Source organism: Podarcis cretensis, assembly GCF_951804945.1.
Source record: "Podarcis cretensis genome assembly, chromosome: 1".
Lineage (NCBI taxonomy): Eukaryota > Metazoa > Chordata > Lepidosauria > Squamata > Lacertidae > Podarcis > Podarcis cretensis.
The window spans coordinates 140,693,376-140,717,934 of NC_137170.1; the positions used below are offsets into that span (position 1 = coordinate 140,693,376).

General features: G+C 45.3%; 2 long non-coding RNA genes across 2 annotated transcripts in view; both read left to right on the forward strand.

Moving 5' to 3' along the window:
* Positions 1 to 24,559, forward strand: part of LOC307220561 — a 320,367-nt gene that overhangs the window by 43,119 nt on the left and 252,689 nt on the right. The window lies entirely within an intron of this gene.
* LOC307220853 lies at positions 17,580 to 20,547 on the forward strand. Its single transcript, XR_013841131.1, has 2 exons — positions 17,580 to 17,648; positions 20,331 to 20,547. It is a non-coding gene; the product is annotated as an uncharacterized lncRNA (long non-coding RNA).

The following is a 24,559-nucleotide window of genomic DNA, read 5'->3' on the forward strand; positions in this document are numbered from 1 at the left end:
TGTTTGAAGATCAAACTTTTCCCAATGTATGTCTGTGGAAACAACCCAAAATGACCAGAGTTGTGGCACTCAGCAACATTAATGAGCCTGTGTCAGAAATGGTTAGACACAGTATACAAATATTTTTAATTGGTTAGCAAAAGCAAAATAAGACAAGAGGCATTTCATTCAAATTGATTTCCGATTCTACCAGAAAACACATATCTCTATGTGGTTGGTCTATGGGCAGCCTTTAGGTGAGTACTAAATGGTGGGAATAAGCACCATGGGACATACATTATCTTCACACTCATGAAATACATCACTCGTATCAAGGGTGACAACTTTTAGTTAATTTAAATTTTATTTACACATGAAGGCAGAAGATCCTAATTCTTTCTCAGTGGCCCAGACTAGATCACCAGCTCACTATCCCCCCCCCAACAGATTTGCTTGGTTGATTGTGTTTTGTAGTGAGCTCTGCTAGCCCCAGTCACGGGTTTTCCCCCCAGATTGTAAGGCTTCCTCACATTAACCAGTTGTGAGATAGCCTTCTGTATTAGCAATCCAAGAGAGGCAACTTCAAATGAAAAATATATTTTACCAAATAATTGCAGTTTTTGTGAGAATTTTTTAAATTAAAAATATTCACTTCAATTTTGACAATTCAGTAGGAAAACTTTATAAATAAAAGTCATATTCACTTTAGCATGGACCAATAAAATGGCTACTTCTTGCTAGAATCCACTTGACAGAAACAGAAAAAAATAAATAAATCTAAAGATGGAGTCTTCTTTCAGCCCATAATAAGAAGAGAGTCTCAGTTTCACCCTATAACGGTCGGATTGCTACCCAGTGTTTGGGAATTTTTATATTTATAGTCATCTTCATTAATTATTATTATTGTCATCATTATTATAGAAACTGTAGCCATATCTCTGAAGTTATTGTGCTGTGTGATGACGGGGCTGGGTGGGTATCTCATTCCATCTACTAGTAAACTCTGGTGCTGACACGATTAGAATCAAAACAGGGCTGCTGAGAAACTTGCAGAAGTATAAAATTAAAAAATAACAAAAGCCAAAAGGGCAACCCCCATTCCCAAAGACTAAGCATGCTCAACTACCTCCAGGAATCATGGAAGTTGCATCACTTGGAGAAGAAAAACTGGAATGGTGGGGGGGGATTCAGAGAGAATGGACTGGTCTTTCTGAGCCCCTTGCAGTGTATAGGGAGGAGCATATGGCTGGCTACAATCCTGAACAGGAGCATTACGGAAGAAGGATACACTGCAACATTTTGTTGCAGGTCTTACTCACATGTGATTAATCTTTATTTTCCAGTGTGTAATGACACAGCATAAAAGCAACACAGTTTTCTTTTTAAACAGCTGGGCATTTTTTCTTTAGAGAAACAGAATTACTCCGAAGACAGGGGGAAATAATTTATTGAATTCATTGAAGCAACACAATTATCAGGATGAATAAACTGTCAAGACTGTGAGCCCAGATTAACCATCTGCTTTTCTCAACGAGAGCCCAAGAAGTTCTCACAAAACACTGCATCCAAGCATTGAGGGATAGCTCAACTCTTCCCTCCATAGCAACGAAACAAGTCAGTAACTAGGGGTGGAGCAGCAGACAGAATGCTACAAAGCCAGCCACAGTCCTCTGTGCTGCTGCACTTCACTGCATTTAGCACCCATTTCAGAAGGCAAACTTCCCTGTGTGAAATTGAATTAAAGGTAAGGACCCCTGACAGTTAAGTCCAGTCAGGAACGACTCTGGGGTTGTAGCGCTCATCTCGCTTTACTGGCCGAGGGAGCCGTCATAGAATCATAGAATCATAGAGTTGGAAGAGACCACAAGGACCATCGAGTCCAACCCCCTGCCAAGCAGGAAACACCATCAGAGCACTCCTGACATATGGTTGTCAAGCCTCTGCTTAAAGACCTCCAAAGAAGGAGACTCCACCACACTCCTTGGCAGCAAATTCCACTGTCAAACAGCTCTTACTGTCAGGAAGTTCTTCCTAATGTTTAGGTGGAATCTTCTTTCTTGTAGTTTTGAACCAGTGCTCCGTGTCCGCTTCTCTGGAGCAGCAGAAAACAACCTTTCTCCCTCCTCTATGTGACATCCTTTTATATATTTGAACATGGCTATCATATCACCCCTTAACCTCCTCTTCTCCAGGCTAAACATGCCCAGCTCCCTTAGCCGTTCCTCATAAGGCAACGTTTCCAGGCCTTTGACCATTTTGGTTGCCCTCCTCTGGAAACGTTCCAGTTTGTCAGTGTCCTTCTTGAACTGTGGTACCCAGAACTGGACACAGTACTCCAGGTGAGGTCTGACCAGAGTAGAATACAGTGGCACTATTACTTCCCTTGATCTAGATGCTATACTCCTATTGATGCAGCCCAGAATTGCATTGGCTTTTTTAGCTGCCACGTCACACTGTTGGCTCATGTCAAGTTTGTGGTCAACCAGGACCACTAGATCCTTTTCACATGTACTGCTCTCAAGCCAGGTGTCACCCATCTTGTATTTGTGCCTCTCATTTTTTTTGCCCAAGTGCAGTACTTTACATTTCTCCCTGTTAAAATTCATCTTGTTTGTTTTGGCCCAGTTCTCTAATCTGTCAAGGTCGTTTTGAAGTGTGATCCTGTCCTCTGGGGTGTTAGCCACCCCTCCCAGTTTGGTGTCATCTGCAAATTTAATCAGGATGCCCTTAAGTCCATCATCCAAGTCGTTGATAAAGATGTTGAATAAGATGGGGCTTAAGACAGAACCCTGTGGCACCCCACTAGTCACTCTTCTCCAGGATGAAGAGGAACCATTGATGAGCACCCTTTGGGTTCGGTCAGACAGCCAGTTACAAATCCACTGAGTGGTAGCATAGTCAAGACCGCATTTTACCAGCTTCTTTACAAGAATATCATGGGGCACCTTGTCAAATGCCTTGCTGAAATCAAGGTAGGCTACATCTACTGCATTCCCTTCATCTACCAGGCTTGTAATTCTGTCAAAAAATGAGATCAGGTTAGTCTGACATGACTTATTTTTCAGAAATCCATGCTGACTATTGGTGATCACAGCATTCCTTTCTAGGTGCTCACAGACTGTTTGCTTAATGATCTGCTCCAGAATCTTCCCTGGTATTGATGTCAGACTGACTGGGCGGTAATTATTTGGGTCCTCTCTTTTCCCCTTTTTGAAAATAGGGACAACATTTGCCCTCCTCCAGTCTGCTGGGACTTTGCCTGTTCTCCAGGAATTCTCAAAGATGACTGCCAGTGGTTCTGAGATCACATCTGCCAGTTCTTTTAATACTCTTGGATGCAGTTCATCTGGCCCTGGAGACTTGAATACATCTAAACTAGCCAAGTATTCTTGTACTATCTCCTTAGTTATTCTGGGCTGTGTTTCCTCTGCTGAATCATTTGCTCCAAATTCTTCAGGTCGGGCATTGTTTTCTTTATCGGAGAAGACTGAGGCAAAGAAGGCATTGAGGAGTTCAGCCCTTTCTGTGTCCCCTGTTTGCATTTCACCATCTTCTCCTCTGAGTGACCCCACTGTTTCTTGGTTCTTCCTTTTGCTACGAACATACCCATAAAAGCCTTTTTTGTTGCTTTTAACCTCTCTAGCAAGCCTGAGTTCATTCTGTGCTTTAGCTTTTCTGAATTTGTGTCTACACGTGCTGGCTATTTGTTTGAATTCCTCTTTGGTGCTTTCCCCCCTTTTCCATTTTTTGTACACATCCTTTTTAAATCTTAACTCAGTTAAAAGTTCTTTAGATAGCCACCCTGGCTTCTTTAGGCACCTTCCATGTTTCCGTCTCATTGGTATTGCCTGAAGTTGTGCTTTTACTATCTCCCTCTTAACAAACTCCCAGCCATCATGAACTCCCTTTCCTTTTAGTATTACTGTCCATGGGATCTCACCCAGCACTTCCCTAAGTTTTATGAAGTCGGCTTTCTTAAAGTCAAGAAATGGAGTCCTAGTATGTTTGGCTGCTCCTTTCCGCTGTATAGTAAACTTCAGAAGAGCATGATCACTCGCGCCTAATGATCCTTCCACTTCTACCCCACTAACCAGGTCATCAACATTGGTTAGGACAAGATCTAAAATGGCTGTTCCTCTTGTTGCTTCTCCCACTTTCTGGACAACCAAGTTGTCTGCAAGGCCAGTGAGGAATCTGTTTGACCTTATGCTCTTGGCTGAGTTTGACATCCAGCAAATATCCGGGTAATTGAAGTCCCCCATTACTACTATCTCCCTTCCTTTTCCATGCTTGGCCATCTGTTCCAGGAAGGCATCATCTATGTCCTCCATTTGGCTTGGGGATCTATAGTAAACTCCCACAGTGAGGTCACTGTTATTCTTCTCTCCCTTGATTTTCACCCAAATGCTCTCGCTTTGGCTTTGAGGTTCTAAATCTTGGATTTCTTCACAGGTATACACATCCCTGACATATAACGCAACTCTACCTCCTTTCTTGTCTGGTCTGTTTCTCTGAAATAGATTGTATCCCTCCATTATTACATTCCAGTCGTGGGACTTATCCCACCAGGTTTCAGTGATGCCTATTATGTCATATTTAGTTTGCTGTACCAAGAGCTCAAGCTCATCTTGTTTATTTCCCATGCTTTGCGCATTAGTGTACAGACATTGAAGTCCATTAATCATTCCCCCATGTCTCTTATTTAAGGATTTTTTTCCTCCCACCACTAGGTCTGCATGCTGTTTTCTCCATTTGGTCTATGACATTTGGATGATCATCTTCATCAATTGATAGACTCCTACCTTCAGGAGCACTGTCTCCCTCCCCCCACATTAGTCAGTTTAAAGCCCTCCTGATGAGGTTTCTGAGATTTTTGGCAAAAACATTCCTCCCAAACGTTGTGAGGTGCAGCCCATCGCTTGCCAGAAGTCCATCTTCAAGAAACTGCAGTCCGTGATCTAAGAATCCAAACCGTTCCTGTTTACACCATTTGCGAAGCCAGCTGTTCACTTCCAATATTTTTCCCTCTCTCCCTGGGCCACGTCGTTCAACTGGGAGGACAGATGAGATGACAATTTGTGCATTTAATTGCTTCAATTTCCTGCCCAGAGCCTCATAGTCTCTTTTGATCTTCTGGAGGCTATTGCTTGCAGTGTCATTGGTTCCCACATGAACCAAGAGGAAGGGGTATTTGTCAGTGGGTTTTATGATTCCTTGCAGTCGTTCAGTTACATCTTGGATCTTAGCCCCGGGGAGACAGCACACTTCCCGAGACATCTTGTCAGGCCCACAGATCACTGCTTCTGTTCCCCTCAGTAGAGAATCCCCTATCACCACTACACGCCTCCTCTTAGGTTTGGTCGGGGTTCTTCCGTGAGCTGTCCGTTCCAAGGTCGCCTGCACATTCCCTGAGGACTGACTTTGCTGCTCGTCTTCATATACCTGATCGACTGTAATGAGGGAGAGATCCTCAAATGGAGTCTGCTCTTCGTCTTCCATGCTAGGGGAGAGGACCTCAAAGCGATTGTGTATTTCTAAACAATCAGAGCGAACCCTGGGCCTCCTACTTCTTTGAGTCACGTTTCTCCATATATCTGGCTCCTGTGTTGGTGAACTAGCCTCCTTCTCAGGGGAGTCCCCTGTCTCCTCCTTGGTGGAGACGGTGTGCTCTGTTGCTTCCAAGAAGAGCTCCAGCCCTCTAATTCTTTGGAGCGTAGCTACACGTTCCTCCAGTTGCTGGACTTTGTCTTTTAAGAGGGCAATCAACATGCAATTGCTGCAGGTAAAGCTGCCTGCAACCTTTGGCAAGATGGCAAACATTGCACAGGAACCGCAGGCGACTGCAGCTGTTCCCTCACTCTCCATCTTGAGAACGTGTCGTTGGGGGTGGCTACAGCGGTCTTCCATCATAAGAAGTGTGCAGACAGGACAAATAACTCCCCCCAAAAAAAACCTAGGTCTCCCCCAACAAACGTTTGAGACTAGCTCCCCTAAATCTAAAAGATGGATCAAACTGCGTGCGCCGCTGCCCGGCAAGCTCTTGTTTGTCCGCAGACAGTTTTTCTGGGTCATGTGGCCAGCATGACTAAGCCACTTCTGGTGAAATCAGAGCAGCACACGGAAACGCCGTTTACTTTCCCGCCGGACCGGTACCCCTTTATTTACTTGCACTTTGACGTGCTTTCGAATTGCTAGGCTGGCAGGAGCTGGGACCGAACAACAGCAGCTCACCCTGTCGCAGGGATTCGATCCACCGACCTTCCGATCGATAAGCCCTAGGCTCAGTGGTTTAGATCACAGCTCCACCCGCGTCCCAATTTAACCGGTGTTAAATACCGCCTACAGTATAATAATAATTTATTATTTATACCACGCCCATCTGGCTGAGTTTCCCCAGCCACTCATTTTCATATAATTCTCTTTAAGTAAGGTACTATATCATTTCTCCATAGTGTTCCCCACAGTGTCACCCGCGTCCCTGAAATTGAATTAAATGTGTGCTAAAACAAGATGTGAATTCAGCTAAACCTGAACCTGTGTGTGCACAAATTATATGCTCTTAGACCAGGGGTAGGCAACCTAAGGCCCACAAGCCAGATGTGGCCCAATCGCCTTTTTAATCCAGCCCACAGATGGTCCAGGAATCAGCGTGTTTTTACATGGGTAGAATGTGTGCTTTTATTTAAAATGCATCTCTGGGTTATCTGTGGGGCACAGGAATTCATTCACCCCCCCCAATATAGTCTGGCCCACCACATGGTCTGAGGGACGGTGGACCGGCCCATGGCTCAAAAAGGTTGCAGACCCCTGTCTTAGATTCTCTCTGTGTGATCTGGATGTCCCGCAAAATCTAGGGTCTTGCTTACACAAACAGTTCCTACCTGCATATAGTTTGTATATGCAACGGTTCTGTAAACAGGCTGAGCTGAAAACACAGGGGTCAGGAGGCACAATCCTGCTCCTCTGCTCCATCCAATGCATTCACTGGACAAGCTATGTCTTCTGAACGGGGCTTATAAGAACTGAGTACTTACTCTGGTACTTACTCTTCATAGCATATTCCATCTCACTTAAACCACTTGTTGTGAATTAACTTTTTATTTTGGTAAATGTTTTTATGTGGCATCTGATGAAGGCATGTGTCAGAGCTGCCCAAGGTCCCAGCTCACAGAGGACCAACGCCAGGTCGTGGTTATATACAAAAGTCTTTATTGAAGTTCAGTTTCCATTCCAAAGCCGTAGTGCGCAGCTCTACGTCTTAAACCCTAGACCGCCGAAGTTCCGTCTGAGTCTCCTCCCCCTAGACACCAGTTTAAGACTCTAGCCTTACTCCACCTCTTCTGTTGTTCTTTCCTCCTCTGGGTCCGTCTGCCCGCCGGGGTGTTGCCCTTTCTGGACTCTTCTGATGCTGAAGAGTCCCCGGATTCTTCCCCCTGCCTCCGGCGTGCTTTAGGACCTGGCTCCCAATCCGAGCTCCCTGCTGTCCCACGCGCCTGTTCATTTGAACTTGGCGCGTGCGCCCACCCGGCCACCTTCCTCCTGACCGTTACACTGCTCCTGTCACTGCTTCCCCCTTCGGGGGAGCTAGCTGGATCTGACTTCCCCTCCGTTCCCTCACTCAGCGATAGGGGCGTGGTCAGCCCTGAGTCATGGGACTCTTCCCCCCCGCTACGCTCTGGTGGGGAAACTGGTCCCGATCTCCAGCTGCTGCTTTGGGAGTCGCTGCTGGCCCCTAGCTTCTGGTGCGTCCCTCCCGGGACCCCCCTTGCCCTGGCCATCGGAGCCCCCTTCTGTGAATCTTCCGATTCGCTGGAGAGGCTGATGGAATCTCTCGGGCCACTGTCATCTTCCCCTACGCTGCCCTCAGATTCTTCCCCTTCACTCTCCATCTCCCCTCTTCCCTGTGCTTCTGCTCCTGAGCCCCTGACAGCATGTTTCACAATAAATGATATCTTCTTGCCTAAAAAGTTATGATTTGGACTTTGTTTTTCAAAGAAGAAATTATCCATTATAGTAATGGTCCCGCTCTATTCTGCCTTGGTCAGACCACACCTGGAATTCAGTACTGGGCATCACAATTTAAGAAGGACAAGTTGGAAAGTGTGCAGAAGAGGGTCTGGAAACCAAGCCTTATGACAAACAGTTGAATTGGGTATGTTTAGTCTGGTAAAGAGAAGACTGAGAGGAGATATGATAGCCCTCTTCAAATATCTAAAGGGCTTTCACTTGGAAGATGGAGCAAGCTTGTTTTCTGCTGCTCTGGATGGTAGGACTTGACCCAATGGATTCATGTTATAAGGAAGGGGATTCCAACTAAACATCAGGAAGAACCTTCTGGTGGTAAGAGCTGTTTGACAGTGGAACAGACTCCCAAGAGAGGTGGTGGGCTCTCCTTCCTTGGTGTTTTTAAAGCACAGGCTGGATGGCTACCTGTCATGTATGATCTAGTTGAGATTCCTGCATTGCAGGGGGTTGGACTAGATTACCCTCAGGGTCCCTCCAACTCTACAATTCTATGATAGTTGCATCAAGAGGTATCTCTTGTTCCCAGGGCTTGAAAAAGGAGTTGAGTCCTAGGGAGGCTGTTCCATTTGGGCAATTGGGGCACTGCCCCACTAACCTCAGCCTTCACCACCTGCCTGCCTTCTTGCTGATATCCAGTCCAGAGATGGAACTGCTTCTTTGTCTTAGTGTTGCCCTTGCTGAATTCACAAAGGAACAGGATGTCAGGCTTGGGTCTCTCCCACACACACAAGATGACTCTGGCAGTTAATTATTTCAGATTTTCCTCCGATAGCAGTTGCCGGAACTAAGCTCCGCTCCCTTTCCCTCCAACAAGAAAAGCACCACCTTTTCTTCCTGTTAGTTTTGCGCTTCTTGTTTAATCTCATGAGTCTACGAGATTGGGGAGATTGCACTCCCACTATTTCTGTGTGTGTGTCACTATCTGAGCTTTGCAGCTGCATTTCTGCTCTCTGTGTCTCTCTGTGTGTAAAGGTCAAATTCCTGTGGCTGACTGCTTCTCCCCCCTCTCTTAGGAATTCTCCCCCTCCTTCCACTGTATCTGTCTCGTCTCTGCCTGTCAGAGTCTCGTTCTCTGACACAGGATGCGATAAAACTAGAATTAGCTGACTGCACCTGCCATTGGCTATTATGGATTGGTTGGACACAGAGGAATGGTGGGAGGAACCAGCTGGGGAACCCCCAGGGGATGAAGGCTCAGAGTCTGGGGAGTGGTGGTGGGACAATGATGACTGGTCACAGGGAGAAGAGGGAGAAGGCTGGGAAGAAGAGGTGACAGGCTTAGTGAGTCGGGTGAGTCTGTGGCAGAGAGAAGTCAAGAATCAGAGGCAGAAGCTGAAGCCGGAGAGTGGGAGGAGGGAGACCAAGAGGCAGAAGCTGAGTCAGGCTGGTGAAAGGTTACGAGTGTCTCCCCCCTTGACCACCTCCCTTCCCACTTCCCCCATGCTCCAGAACCAGGAGAGGCATGAAAAGGGTGGAGGGAAGGTTGACTGCACAGACACACATTCTCTGATTGCTTGGAAAAAGCCCTGAACTGGAGGTGGGGGTCTTTCAGTCTTGGCAACTGATTTTCATGGAGGAAAACCACTGGGAATGAGCTGCTGTGCTCATTAGGCCTGACTCAACCAAGTCTGGGGAGGTCGTGTTTCTGCTAATAAAGAGTTGGCTCCCTCTTTGAACTGTGTGATTACTGACCACTCCTTTGACATTTGCTCTACAGTTGGCCTCCCTGCCTCTTGTGCCAGTGGTTCCATTGGTCATCAGCCACAACTGTCATAGGATTCCCTTTTCTTTTGGGACTAGCATTTTTATTCAGATAAAGAGATACATTTGAACACTGATGAGGAAGAGCTTTCCCTTTGCAGGAGGAAGGGGAAGCATAAAATATTTGTGACAGTGGGAGGTAAAAAGGTGTGGGAGACAGTTGTGTCTTCATCAGTGGTTTTCCCCTGGCAGGGCTGGGGAAAACTCAGTGTGATGGCCTCAACTCATACATGGATATGTTCTAAAGGATACATCCAAGCAGTGGGGTAGAGTTGCTATGGGGATGCTAATCCCATGGCAACATGCAGACTGGCTCTTAAGCTGAACTCTGGCAAGAAAGAAAATGGTGCTGGCTATAAGAAATGGTTCAGGCTCATGCCAGAAGCTTGCTCACCATGGCCTGTTCTTCAGAGATCATTCAAAAAAGCCGACAGAGCAAGGATTCAGTCCAATACTCACATAACAGATCATCGGGGAAAATATTTCTCTTTTAAATGGAAAGGGGGTTGCAGCAGAGCTGTTTACACGCCAGTAGATATTCCTCTCTGTTGCTTCTGTTTCAGCAGAATCAGAACAGAGTGGCATGCAGTTGCTATGATACTCATTTCATGCTGTGTTTTATGACTGCTTTCTTGCCCCCACTCAGTAAATAATCAGGATCCAGCTACCATAGCATTTAGCAAAACATAAAGCCAGACATATGGAGTAGATAAAGAATTAGAAAATAAGGCCCAGATTGCGCAAATAAAAATATGAAAGTGGTGGGAAAGCATAATACACTGTGATGATTATAGGGTCATTACAACCTACACACACACACACACACACACACATACACACACGTATTCAAAGCTTACAATTTCCCAGTTATCTGTTGCAGCAGCTGTGCCCGCAAAGACATTCCAATTTTAACAAAACACTTAAGGCAGTGTTTCCAAGAGAGATTGGTGCCAAATTTGCCTTAATGAGCAATTGCTATAGAAGGTTCTGAAAACAACTCAGCTCACACTGATGCTTCTGGGCAGAGAATATGACATTAGTTCAGGAGCTAAACAACTTTTTGAAAAACCTCATTGCACATTTTTGCACTCAACTGGTATCTCATTTGTAGAGATAAGTTAAACCATCTATTTTGCTCCCAAAAATGGTTTTGTGGACTTGGATCCTTCATTTGGAACTTTTGCCAACTTTCTGCTTCTGGAATCCACTTCCCCTTCACATTTGCTGGAACATGACAGGTTCTGGGACCAACAGATTGCTCAGTTGGCTTTAGACATTTTTGTAATGTGGCATTTATTTCTTTATCTTATTTTTTCCATTTCCATTTTGATGGCTATGAAGATAGAGGAAATATTTTCTGAAAATAATACTAATAATACTAATCGTCATCGTCATCATCATCATCATCATCATAATTTATTATTTATACCCCGCCCATCTGGCTGGGTTACCCCAGCCACTATGGGCGCCTTCCAACAAAACACTAAAATAAGTAAAAAATGAATGATTAAGTATGAAAGGCACAAAGTCTACACCAGCTCAGAGTGAAGAAGAGCACAGATGCCACATGTGGATGACTGGTTTAATTTCTGTTCAAAACCATAAGCTTTCATGGTGTGTATCATGTACTAGATATAATAATAATAATAATAATAATAATAATAATAATAATAATTTATTATTTGTACCCCGCCCATCTGGCTGGGTTTCCCCAGCCACTCTGGGCGGCTTCCATAAAAACCAATAATACACTAAAATATCACAGATTAAAAACTTCCCTGAACAGGCCTGCCTTAAGATGTCTTCTGAATGTCAGGTAGTTATTTATCGCTTTGACATCTGATGGGAGGGCGTTCCACAGGGCAGGCGCCACTACCGAGAAGGCCCTCTGCCTGGTTCCCTGTAGCTTTGCTTCTCGCAATGAGGGAACTGCCAGAAGGCCCTCGGCGCTGGACCTCAGCGTCCGAGCAGAACGATGGGGGTGGAGACGCTCCTTCAGGTATACTGGGCCGAGGCCGTTTAGGGCTTTAAAGGTCAACACCAGCACTTTGAATTGTGCTTGGAAACGTACTGGGAGCCAATGTAGGTCTTTCAAGACCGGTGTTATGTGGTCTCGGCGGCCGCCCCCAGTCACCAGTCTAGCTGCCGTATTCTGGATTAGTTGTAGTTTCCGAGTCACCTTCAAAGGTAGCCCCACGTAGAGCGCATTGCAGTAGTCCAAGCGGGAGATAACTAGAGCATGCACCACTCTGGCGAGACAGTCTGCGGGCAGGTAGGGTCTCAGCCTGTGTACCAGGTGGAGTTGGTAGACAGCTTCCCTGGATACAGAATTGACCTGCGCCTCCATGGACAGCTGTGAGTCCAAAATGACTCCCAGGCTGCGCACCTGGTCCTTCAGGGGCACAGTTACCCTATTCAGGACCAGGGAGTCCTCCACACCAGCCCGCCCCCTGTCCCCCAAAAACAGTACTTCTGTCTTGTCAGGATTCAACCTCAATCCATTAGCCGCCATCCATCCTCCAACCGCCTCCAGGCACTCACACAGGACCTTCACCGCCTTCACTGGTTCTGATTTGAAAGAGATTTGAAAGAGAGATAGAGCTGGGTATCATCTGCATATTGATGGACACCCAGTCCAAACCCCCTGATGATCTCTCCCAGCGGCTTCATATAGATGTTAAAAAGCATGGAGAGGATGGAACCCTGAGGCACCCCACAAGTGAGGGCCCAGGGGTCTGAACACTCATCCCCCAACACCACTTTCTGGACACGGCCCAGGAGAAAGGAGCGGTACCACCGTATAACAGTGCCCCCAGCTCCCAGCCCCTCTAGACGGTCCAGAAGGATGTTATGGTTGATTGTATCAAAAGCCGCTGAGCGATCCAGCAAAACTAGGAAACAACTCTCACCTTTGTCCCTAGCTCGCCGGAGATCATCAACCAGCACGACCAAGGCAGTTTCAGTCCCATGATGAGGCCTGAATCCCGATTGGAAGGGATCCAAATGGTCCGCATCCTCCAGGCGTGCCTGGAGTTGATCAGCAACCACGCGCTCAATCACCTTGCCCAAGAATGGAAGATTTGAGACTGGGCAATAGTTGGCCATACTGGCCGGGTCTAAAGATGGTTTTTTAAGAAGCGGTTTAATGACCGCCTCTTTCAGCAGATCTGGGAATGTTCCCTCACAGAGGGAAGCATTCACCACCCCGCAGAGCCCATCGCCCAGCCCTTCCCGGCTTGTTTTTATTAGCCAGGATGGGCAAGGATCCAGGAGACAGGTGGTTGGTTTCATGCGTCCAAGCAGCCTGTCCACATCCTCGGGGGTAACGGATTGAAATTGATTCCATGCAACTTGACCAGACAGAGCTCTAGCACTCTCCCGCCCCAGCCCTGCTCCCACAGTGGTGTCTAGCTCCTTCTGAATATGAGTGATTTTATCTGCAAAACACTTTGCAAAATCGTTGCAGGAGATCTTGGGGTCTTTACAAGGCCCCGGTGGTAAAGGTGGTTCCGTTAAATTACGAACCACCTGAAAAAGTATCCTGCTACTATTTTCTGCAGATGCAATAGAGGCGGTGAAGAAAGTCTTCTTCGCCGTCACTATCGCCACTTGGTAGGCTCGACGATGAGCTCTAACCTGCGTCCGGTCAGATTCAGAGTGAGTTTTTTGCCACCGACGCTCTAGCCGTCTCAGCGATTGTTTCATCGCCCTCAGCTCCGAAGAAAACCACGGAGCTGTCTGGGCTCCATGCAATCGGAGAGGGCGCTTCGGAGCCAGACAGTCGATAGCCCTGGTTAACTCCGCATTCCAGCAGGCCACCAGGGAATCAGCCGAAAGGCCATCAACATGGGATAAAGCATCCCCTACCACTCTCTGGAAACCATTTGGATCCATTAAGTGGTGGGGGCGGACCATCTGAATTGGTCCCACCTCCCTGTAGAGGGGAAGGATCGCGGAGAAGTCCAGTTGCACCAGGAAGTGATCTGACCATGGCACTTCTTTTGTTTCACTTTTACTTAGTGTCAGATCACCCACGTCACTAGAGGTGAACACCAGGTCTAAGGTATGTCCATGACTATGAGTTGGGCCAAACTTATTCAGGGACAGCCCCATGGAGGCCATGCTTTCCACGAAGTCCCGAGCAGCCCCTTGTAAGGTTGTGTCGGCATGGATGTTAAAATCCCCTAGGACAACCAAACTAGGTGTCTCCAGGAGAAAATCCGCCACAACCTGAAGCAGCTCAGACAGGGAATCCTTGGTGCAGCGGGGAGGTCGGTACACCAAAAGGAATCCTGTACTGCCCCTATTGCACAACTTCCAGAACATGCACTCAGAGAACTGGATCTTCCCAGTAGGACGCCAGGTGCAAGCTAGTGACTTCCTAAAAATCACTGCAACACCCCCTCCCCGCCCACATGACCTGGGTTTCTGTGCGTAAGAGAAACCTGGTGGGCAAGCAGCGGCAAGGACAGGCCCATCTGCTTCCTCCAACCAGGTCTCTGTCACACATGCCAGGTCAAATCCTCCATCCACAATCAGGTCGTGGATGGCAGTGGTTTTATTCATCATTGACCTGGCATTACACAGCAACACCTTCAGGTCATGTAGGTTTCCCCTGCTGATTCCAGTATCCATCCGGTCAAGGCCAGACCCGGAGGCAGGAATAGTCTTCAAACAACGACTAAACCTGCCTCCTCGGTAATGACATGGTCTGGTCTTAGCGTAACTCCGCCTCCTGCCCATGATCACCGAGATCGGATGTCCCAGTGCTTCCCCCCCTGTGGAACTTGTCCCAGCCATCGTGTTGGCTGGGGCCCCACTCCCAGGCAGCCCTAATCCCGCCCCTTAAAAACAAAACACAAACTATACAGAACCAATAAAACAACAACAACAACAAAAAGAAACAGAACAATTATACTAAAATTAATCCCCAACCAAATATCCATCCCACCCACCCCCAACAATGGAAAAAAGGGAAAAAAAATTTAAATTGCCACCGACTGCTTGAGGACATTTTAAAGCACATTAACCACCTGGAACAGGGAAGCAATGGCAGAACACTTCCCACCCTTCCCAAAAAGTTTGTTCCAAATAAGGACCTGGGCCACACCCCCTGGGCCACTTGGAAAAGGCCCTGGAAGGGAGCAGGCCCTGCAGTCCTCACCCAGCCGATGGTCCGATGGTCCGAGGCCTCACTGCAGCAGGAGTCCCTTTATAGCTGGGAGAGAGGGCCTGGGCCACGCCCCCTGGGCCAGTTGGAAAAGGCCCTGGAAGGGAGCAGGCCCTGCAGTCCTCACCCAGCCGATGGTCTGAGGCTTCCCTGCAGCAGGAGTCCCTTTATAGCTGGGAGAGAGGGCCTGGGCCACGCCCCCTGGGCCAGTTGGAAAAGGCCCTGGAAGGGAGCAGGCCCTGCAGTCCTCCCCACAGCCGATAGATAACACTACATGGCATAAAGCCGTATCAGTTTACTGAGAAAGACTCATTTAACCATGGAGTGTGCAGGGGTATATGCAAGGCAGAGTAAGCAGCTACAACTCTGAGGGGCAGCGGGCGCGCGCGCACACACACACACACGGGACACCATACAGTGAAAAAGCACTTCTAACAAAATCAAGGCTATTCAGCCTCAAATAAAGGAGAGAGCACTGACAAACACCCCTGAAAGACATGGCATGCTGTGTGTGTGACATCAGCCAAATTGGAATTCACTGCCCAGCATGTGGGAAGGATTGCAGAAAATGTGGCAAGTTTAATCATTCTGCTAAAATGTGTTGAACAATTCTAAGGCAGTATTTTCCATTGCTACTGTAAGGTTAGTACAGGGCCAAGTCAAAATGAATGCTGAACAACAACTTTATTGCTCTGAAGAGTTTGTGGGAAAGAAGCAAAGCTGAAAGCCTCCTTTCAAGATACAGCATGACCTATGGTTGGAATAACCAAAAGCTCCCCGTTCCATCCATTATGCTCCACCCAGAAGTATTTTCTGAAGTCTTAATAACTGGGAGATGACTGTACCAAGACTTCAGTTTCCGCACACATGCCTTGCCAATAATTGCCTTCTCTTTTTATTATTATGTTCATTCTATTTTTTTTTTAAGTTAACCAATTCCTTTTTATAGACCATAAAGCACCAATATCTTCTGTATATTTAATGTCTGTCTATAGGAAGGCTTTTTAAAGTTTAAAGTTGTATTATGTTTTTATATATGTTGGAAGCCACCCAGAGTGGCTGGGGCATCCCTGTCAGATGGGTGAGGTACAAACAAGGAAACAAATAAAAAATATCTGTGCAAAAATAGTAGTCTTGTTGAGGTGGATCAGTTTTAGGGCATATAAACCAAAGCAGATCTAGATCAAAATATTTGATGTTGAGAAAACTGCACCAAAATATATTTCTACAGTACCTTTTACTGCTCTGTGGGCAGGCCTGTCTCATTTTCCCCTGTTTGCAGCTGTTTATTTCTAAAGTTCAAGTAGAAGCTCAAGGGACAGGACCTGAATGGAGTGTTACAAAGCAAGTACCGGTAGTTCTCAAACCCACTCAGCCCTTACGGATTTCACTTACCTGTGTTTGCCTCCTAACACTGATGTGGGGGAAGAGGGTATTTGGAAGGGGAAATTGGCAGGCTGAGTTGGGATGATTAATCCTCTTCATTTCTAACAATTGTTCCTTGTAGATGCCTCCTCAGTTGTTTCTAATCTATTTTTCCACATTTGCCTCCAAGACTGGAATTAAGTCCTGCAGGGAGGGGAGCAACTTTACAGGGAAGAAATGGCAGGAGCAGGAACCTGCCCCTGCTAATTCTCCCCTAAGCATCAAACCAACCACCCTACTACCTAGTTACTGTGAATACATGTATTTGCTTAAGTAATGTCACACACAGTTCTGTCCTCAGTTTTAGATCACCAGCTTTGAAGAGTTGGCTTTTTAGAGTAGCCTTTTAAATGCTTATTAAAGCACCCCCTGGCGGCTTGTTTGCTTCAACAACAACAACAACCTGCCTCACTCTAGATTATACTGCAAGGATATAGAACATTTAGCCAAAGTGTTGTTTGAGGAAAAACTATCATGGACAGTATGCTCTGTAAATTTCTGCGCGTGTGTTTCTGTGCAGGCACAAGTATTTAAAAAATGCACAACATTATTATCAAGGCTTTCACGCAGGAAGCAGCATTGCAACAATGAATAAAGACGAGTCCTATGAACATGTGTGGAATGTGGTTTGCTTAGCAGCAGTGTTTAATCACAGCTGCCCTTTTCCTTCCAACATTTTGCATTTGCAAGGGCTGTGTGCCAGAGGGTGCTCAGTAAAAACTGGGCCTTGTCACTTTCCTTTAGAAACAATCCTAGCGGTGCGGCAGTAAAACTGCTAGCACATTTGCAAAGCTGAGCAGCGTCCGGTATGGTTTCAAATTGGGCAGGGGACCATGTGTTGAGATTCCTGCATTGCATGCGGGTTGAACTAGATGGCCTTTGGGCCTCTAGTTTACAACTTTACAATTACCGTATTTTTCCGTGTATAAGTCGATGTTTTTTGTTTTAAATAATCTGCCAAAAATTGGGAGTTGTCTTATACACGGATGGGGAATGCACAGGGGTTACAAAAACACTACTTACCTTCCCATGGCTGCCATGAAGAAGCTGCCAGAACTGTCAATCATTTCATCATAATCATAAAATGTTGATTTCTTAATTTGGGGTTCAAAAAAATAAGGGTCTTTTATACATGGGGACACAAAGAAAAACATAGTATAGGATCCTGATTCTGTGTGGTCGTTTCCTATAACTAATTCTTGCACAACTTAGCAGCAGCCTCCTCGCATCCTGGTAGCACTTTGTTGGTTATTCAACTTGTGACTGGGCCGATAGGGACAATACAAGGGTAAGCTGTGAATGCCATACATAAAAGAGCACACACAGCTTCCCCTAAAGTATCATGGGGAGTGTAGTTTGTTAAGGGTAGTGAGAACTGTAGCTCTGTTAGGGGTAAACTAGTTCCCAGGATCAATTGATGTAGTGTTTCTTTAAATGTATCTTGTGTACCGAGGCAGAAACTTGTGTCAGGACAGTAAGGATTTAAGGGCGAGTGCCTGGTAGCTTAGACTGTTTTAGACTGATCTCGTTTTTTGACAGAATTACAAGCCTGGTAGATGAAGGGAACGCAGTGGATGTAGCCTACCTTGATTTCAACAAGGCATTTGACAAGGTGCCCCATGATATTCTTGTAAAGAAGCTGGTAAAATGCGGACTTGACTATGCTACCACTCAGTGGATTTGTAACTGGCTGACTGACCGAACCCAAAGGGTGCTCATCAATGGTTCCTCTTCATCCTGGAGAAGAGTGACTAGTGGGGTGCCACAGGGTTCTGTCTTGGGCCCAGTCTTATTCAACATCTTATCAACGACTTGCTTGCTAGAGAGGTTAAAAGCAACAAAAAAGGCTTTTATGGGTATGTTCATAGCAAAAGGAAGAACCAAGAAACAGTGGGGTCACTCAGAGGAGAAGTTGGTGAAATGCAAACAGAGGACACAGAAAGGGCTGAACTCCTCAATGCCTTCTTTGCCTCAGTCTTCTCCGATAAAGAAAACAATGCCCGACCTGAAGAATTTGGAGCAAATGATTCAGCAGAGGAAACACAGCCCAGAATAACTAAGGAGATAGTACAAGAATACTTGGCTAGTTTAGATGTATTCAAGTCTCCAGGGCCAGATGAACTGCATCCAAGAGTATTAAAAGAACTGGCAGATGTGATCTCAGAACCACTAGCAGTCAACTTTGAGAATTCCTGGAGAACAGGCAAAGTCCCAGCAGACTGGAGGAGGGCAAATGTTGTCCCTATTTTCAAAAAGGGGAAAAGAAAGGACCCAAATAATTACCGCCCAGTCAGTCTGACATCAATACCAGGGAAGATTCTGGAGCAGATCATTAAGCAAACACGCTGTGAGCACCTAGAAAGGAATGCTGTGATCACCAATAGTTAGCACGGATTTCTGAAAAATAAGTCATGTCAGACTAACCTGATCTCGTTTTTTGACAGAATTACAAGCCTGGTAGATGAAGGGAACGCAGTGGATGTAGCCTACCTTGATTTCAGCAAGGCATTTGACAAGGTGCCCCATGATATTCTTGTAAAGAAGCTGGTAAAATGCGGTCTTGACTATGCTACCGCTCAGTGGATTTGTAACTGGCTGACTGACCGAACCCAAAGGGTGCTCATCAATGGTTCCTCTTCATCCTGGAGAAGAGTGACTAGTGGGGTGCCACAGGGTTCTGTCTTGGGCCCAGTCTTATTCAACATCTTATCAACGACTTGGATGATGGACTCAAGGGCATCCTGATCAAATTTGCAGATGACACCAAACTGGGAGGGGTGGCTAACACCCCAGATTAGAGAACTGGGCCAAAACAAACAAGATGAATTCTAACAGGGAGAAATGTAAAGTACTGCACTTGGGCAAAAAAAATGAGAGGCACAAATACAAGATGGGTGACACCTGGCTTGAGAGCAGTACATGTGAAAAGGATCTAGGAGTCTTGGTTGACCACAAACTTGACATGAGCCAACAGTGTGACGTGGCAGCTAAAAAAGCCAATGCAATTCTGGGCTGCATCAATAGGAGTATAGCATCTAGATCAAGGGAAGTAATAGTGCCACTGTATTCTGCTCTGGTCAGACCTCACCTGGAGTACTGTGTCCAGTTCTGGGCACCACAGTTCAAGAAGGACACTGACAAACTGGAACATGTCCAGAGGAGGGCAACCAAAATGGTCAAAGGCCTGGAAACGATGCCTTATGAGGAACGGCTAAGGGAGCTGGGCATGTTTAGTCTGGAGAAGAGGAGGTTAAGGGGTGATATGATAGCCATGTTCAAATATATAAAAGGATGTCACATAGAGGAGGGAGAAAGGTTGTTTTCTGCTGCTCCAGAGAAGCGGACACAGAGCAATGGTTCCAAACTACAAGAAAGAAGATTCCACCTAAACATTAGGAAGAACTTCCTGACAGTAAGAGCTGTTTGACAGTGGAATTTGCTGCCAAGGAGTGTGGTGGAGTCTCCTTCTTTGGAGGTCTTTAAGCAGAGGCTTGACAACCATATGTCAGGAGTGCTCTGATGGTGTTTCCTGCTTGGAAGGGGGTTGGACTCGATGGCCCTTGTGGTCTCTTCCAACTCTATGATTCTATGATTCAATTCAGGAAATACTTTGGATTATTATTACATTTATATCCCGCCCAGGGCAGCAAGTGCCCAACCCTTCCAGACCCTTTAGGCCTCGTTCCGACTTACCATGGCAGGTGGGAGAGAAATCTCTCCTCGCTCCCATCTTGGCACCTGCTCTGCTGCCAGGCCTTTTCCAGCCGCCCAAATGACATTTCCCCAAGGCCAAAGGAGGGTTGGGGGAATCCGTGGCATCCTGCCAATGCACACCTCTGCGGAGAGGCCAAAATGGTGGTTCATGTGCTGTCAGTTTGCTCTTTGTACACAGCTTAGTGTAAAGAATTAATTGGCCCATTATCTCAATCTGAACATTTGCACACTTATTATTTGACTTTTCTCCTTGTAGTTCAGAATAGAGTTCCAGAAAGTTCAAGCTGAAAGAAAAAAAAGGCCCTGGAGCTTGGCAATTCTACCTGCGTAGTGTTTCTATTCTGTATACAAACCACAATGGCTGGTGCTTTGATTTAGTTTGGTGATTAATATTCCCTGCTTATACACGTTTTTACCTCCTGCTCCAATTGTGAAGGCCAGTGGCTGCTGCAAATAAATCTTTCTCTCTCTGTAGCAACACTGTTCATTGGGTTGGATGGGAAAAGGAGGGAAAGATATTGGAAGCTGGGAGGAGGGCAAGAAAAGCATGACTCTGATGGATTGAAACCTATGCTCACCTCATATTTGAGGCAAACATCAGAAATACTAGGCTAGCCAACACTATCTGCTTCAGTCTGTAAGGAGAGTGCTCACATGAGGGAATACTCGCTTCAACACACAGAAAACTAGAAGGTCGCCCCCCCCCCCCCGTTACCTGTTTCCTTCTTTTCTGTCTTGCAAATATCAAGTTTCTGCTGGAATTGGTACAGCCGGGCAGCAGCTTTCCTAGTTCAGGAAGAAGCAGGCCTCCATTTTGACCAGGAACACGCAGGTTGCAATCCTAAGCCCACCTACCTGGGAGCCAACCGCACTGCAGGCAAGGGGTTTACTTCTGAGGAAACGCTGTGCTGAAGTAAAAAAATTGCAGGCAAGGGTCCTGAATTGGCCCTTTAGGCCTTTAGGACTAGAGTGCCCAACTGCCCATCTGCACCACTAACGAGAGTCATTATTAAAAGGAGAAAATTTGCAAAGACAAATCAGGTGAGGATGCTGATATATTAAGAACCCCACTGGTGGAGGGAGGGGAGAAATGCAAAGAAAGAAGACGGGGTGCAAGCAATTAGATGACAAGCCATTTTATTTTGCAAAACAATCACTATACAGCAACAAATACAATTGCAAATTGGATTGAAAAACATGAACTACCTACCACCAGCCATTCAAGAAATGCCTCTTTTATGATAACAGGCTCTAGAATTGCCAGGAAAAGAAATGGCTACACAGGCTTTGTAATGGCCTACTGTTGTTTCCTCCTTCTTTTTGAAAAAAGGGAAAGGGGGAGGGGAATCCCAGCACACAGAAGGCAATTTTATGTTTCTCTTTGCTAAAGTTGAAATGACTGTTAGGCCTGGCCTTACCAAATCTGCAAACTCACTATCTGCTTAATTTGTAATGGAATTTGCTAGGAACAGCTGTGCGTGAGAGAGAAAGCTCTAGAGCAGTTTCTGGATAGGTCTGCACAACCAAGCTGATCACACCCGGTCAACTGTGGGTGGGTGTCCTTTTGGGGGCTCAACTACTACTACCCTGTTTTTACACTTCTAAGGAGGCAGCGAAACCAGAGGGTCTACCAAGCCGCTGGTGGGCTTAGGTCAGCCTAGCAGCTCTGAGACTGCAGCCCTGGCTTAGGTTGAAGCTTTGGCTTCCAGCTTCCTCTTTTACAGTGGTGCCTCGCAAGACGAAATTAATCCGTTCCGCGAGTCTCTTCGTCTTGCGTTTTTTTCGTCTTGCGAAGCACGGCTATTAGCAGCTTAGCGGCTATTAACGGCTTAGCGGCTTTAAGAAAAAGGAAACAAACTCGTAAGAACCCGCAAGACGTTTCGTCTTGCGAAGCAAGCCCATAGGGAAATTCGTCTTGCGGAACGACTCAAAAAACGGAAAACTCTTTCGTCTTGCGCGTTTTTCGTCTTGCGAGGCATTCATCTTGCGAGGTACCACTGTATGTTGATTTGCATTATACCTTCTGGAAGGGAGTCTGGAATTCAGGACTACAGAAAAGCCCCTTGCATGCTTGTTGTGACTTGGTGGTCCACATTTTTGGATCCTTCGGGACGTACACTAGGCAGACATAGATATTTGCAAACAGCCATTATGAAGAGAAAGGTTGCAGCTGTATAGGAGAGCATACGGTTAGATGTCTAATGCCATATATGTTCTATAGATAATATCCCAGTAGGCAAAAGGACTACCCTTATAATTAGCAGCTTGGACTACTGTTGCTGGACAAAAAAATGTCTGCCTGTCTGTCTTTTTTTGTCTCATCATGCCTAGGATTACACAGAAGCAAATGCTATGTAAGCAGAGAGAAACAGAGGGATCCCAAGGGACAGATGTTTTCTTGATTGAACCATCTATGGCAGCCCTACATGTTTTTATTCATCTTCTCCACAAATTGCTAAGTGCACATTACTTCATTATACTTTAACTTACAAGAGCTTGTTAGTCAGTGTTACAGTGCCAGCTCCATAAAACCGACAAAGACGTGTGTTCCGATAATTGCAATAGGGCACAATCCAGCAAAATGTTATCTTGCTGACTTGAAGAACAGCAGTGCCCTTGTGTGGCTGTTGCACAAGATAACTTCCCCCTGAATTGTTGTGCTGTTAGCTTTTAAATGAAGCTTAGGCATGGGAAGTTAAGATTTGGCTGCCCCCCCCTCCCGCTACCACCCCAGCGAAAATCTAGAGTCCTGTAACATAGTGTGTGCATTTCTTTTAATAATATGATCTCCTGCTGGCTCTTCAACTTGTACGACTTCAGCAAAATTCTGCAACTTTCTATGGAAGGATGATTATCGATTACAAGGACTTTAAGATGAGAAAGATAAATTTGCAGCATGAAATTAATGACTCGGCAGCGTTGGACATATATACTCAATAAATAACTTCACCATCTAGAATGTGTTTATATCCCAAAAAAGCAGAATACAAAATAGTCACAGATTAAACACTGTTCTGACTGGCTGGCAATCAGCATCAGTCCATGTGAGGTTCAGTAGTACCTTGGGCACTCTCTCTAAGACTGGAAAAAGATGTAAAAACACTAAGAGGCTAATCTGCAAGAACCAATGGCATAGAGTCAGAGTGACAACATTTCATTAAAAATACTGTTCTTTTGCCTTTATTATTTTTTTCCTGAAGCGGTGGTGGTATGGACCCCTTGTCTGATCCAGCAGAGCTCTTCTTTTGTTCTTAGTGTTTGTATTTTGTACAATTATTCTAAGCAACATCACAGCCATAAGAGTCCTCCTGATGCACTGGTGTCTAAGCTAGGTTTTTTTTATTAATTATATGACTGCATCATAAACTGAATGAGGCATCTTACAACATGAGATTGCTTTTAGGATGTAATGTATAAGGATATTACTTAGGCTTTCATTCATTCCATGGAATTTGAACAAGCTCTACAATACACTGCTGAAGTTTTACCTATTAGAAATAAGCTGATGCCATTTAGAAAGCTTTTTTAAATATTCATGATCTAATTTAATTTTATGGAACTCCATAACTAAGGGAACAGTACTGGAATATATTGGAAGTCTGATCTGTGCATCTGATAATTTGGTTCTAGTTCCTGAAACATTTGCCATGGTAATTGTTTTAGTCTTTATGGTGCTACCAAGACTCATGGTTGATCATACCGTTGATGTTTTCTATCTTTAAAAACCATTTTAAAATCAGTACTGGATACATATTTTGTAAATTAAGGTGTTGAAGAGGTAGCCCTTTTCAAAAAGCTTCTAACATGTAAAATCATCCTAATGAACCGTTCATGTACTTGAGAGTATTCAGCTTGAGAGCATGCAAATGTTATGCAGGTGAATTTATAAGGAAATGAGCAATTGATCTGCAGGTTGAAATAAGTAATTATTATCATCTAGTCAAAGCTAACATACATAACATGAGTAGACATTTGTCCACTTATGTGTCATATTACCATACCACCAATATTCTCTTAGTGTCCATGTGGCAGTGGTGGAAATCCCCTAGACTCCACTTGTTTTAATGTCTAGGTGTTCTTGTCTTATTTCTTATTACACACACTTGTCATATACTTTTTATGTTCAACATATGCATTCTGCAGATTTATTTATCAGTTCCATCACCTTGGTGATGCTGTATAAGAAGCTTATTTAATTATGTTACCAGTAATCAACATGCATTATGTATGCATCTCTCCAGAGCATCATTCTCCGGAGGCATCTGAGCACATCTATGCATTAAAGGAATGGAAATGACTTCTGTTTAAACTCCCCCATTATTTCTTGGAATTTCAACTTTAGCAAAAGAAAATAAATAAATAAATAACTTTATATTCCACTTTTACTGCAGGATTTTTAAAAAAATGCCAAAAAATGAACCATTGTTTTATTTTATTAATTTAGAATCCAAATCCATCTTTTTGGAAAACTTTTTTTAAAAAAAG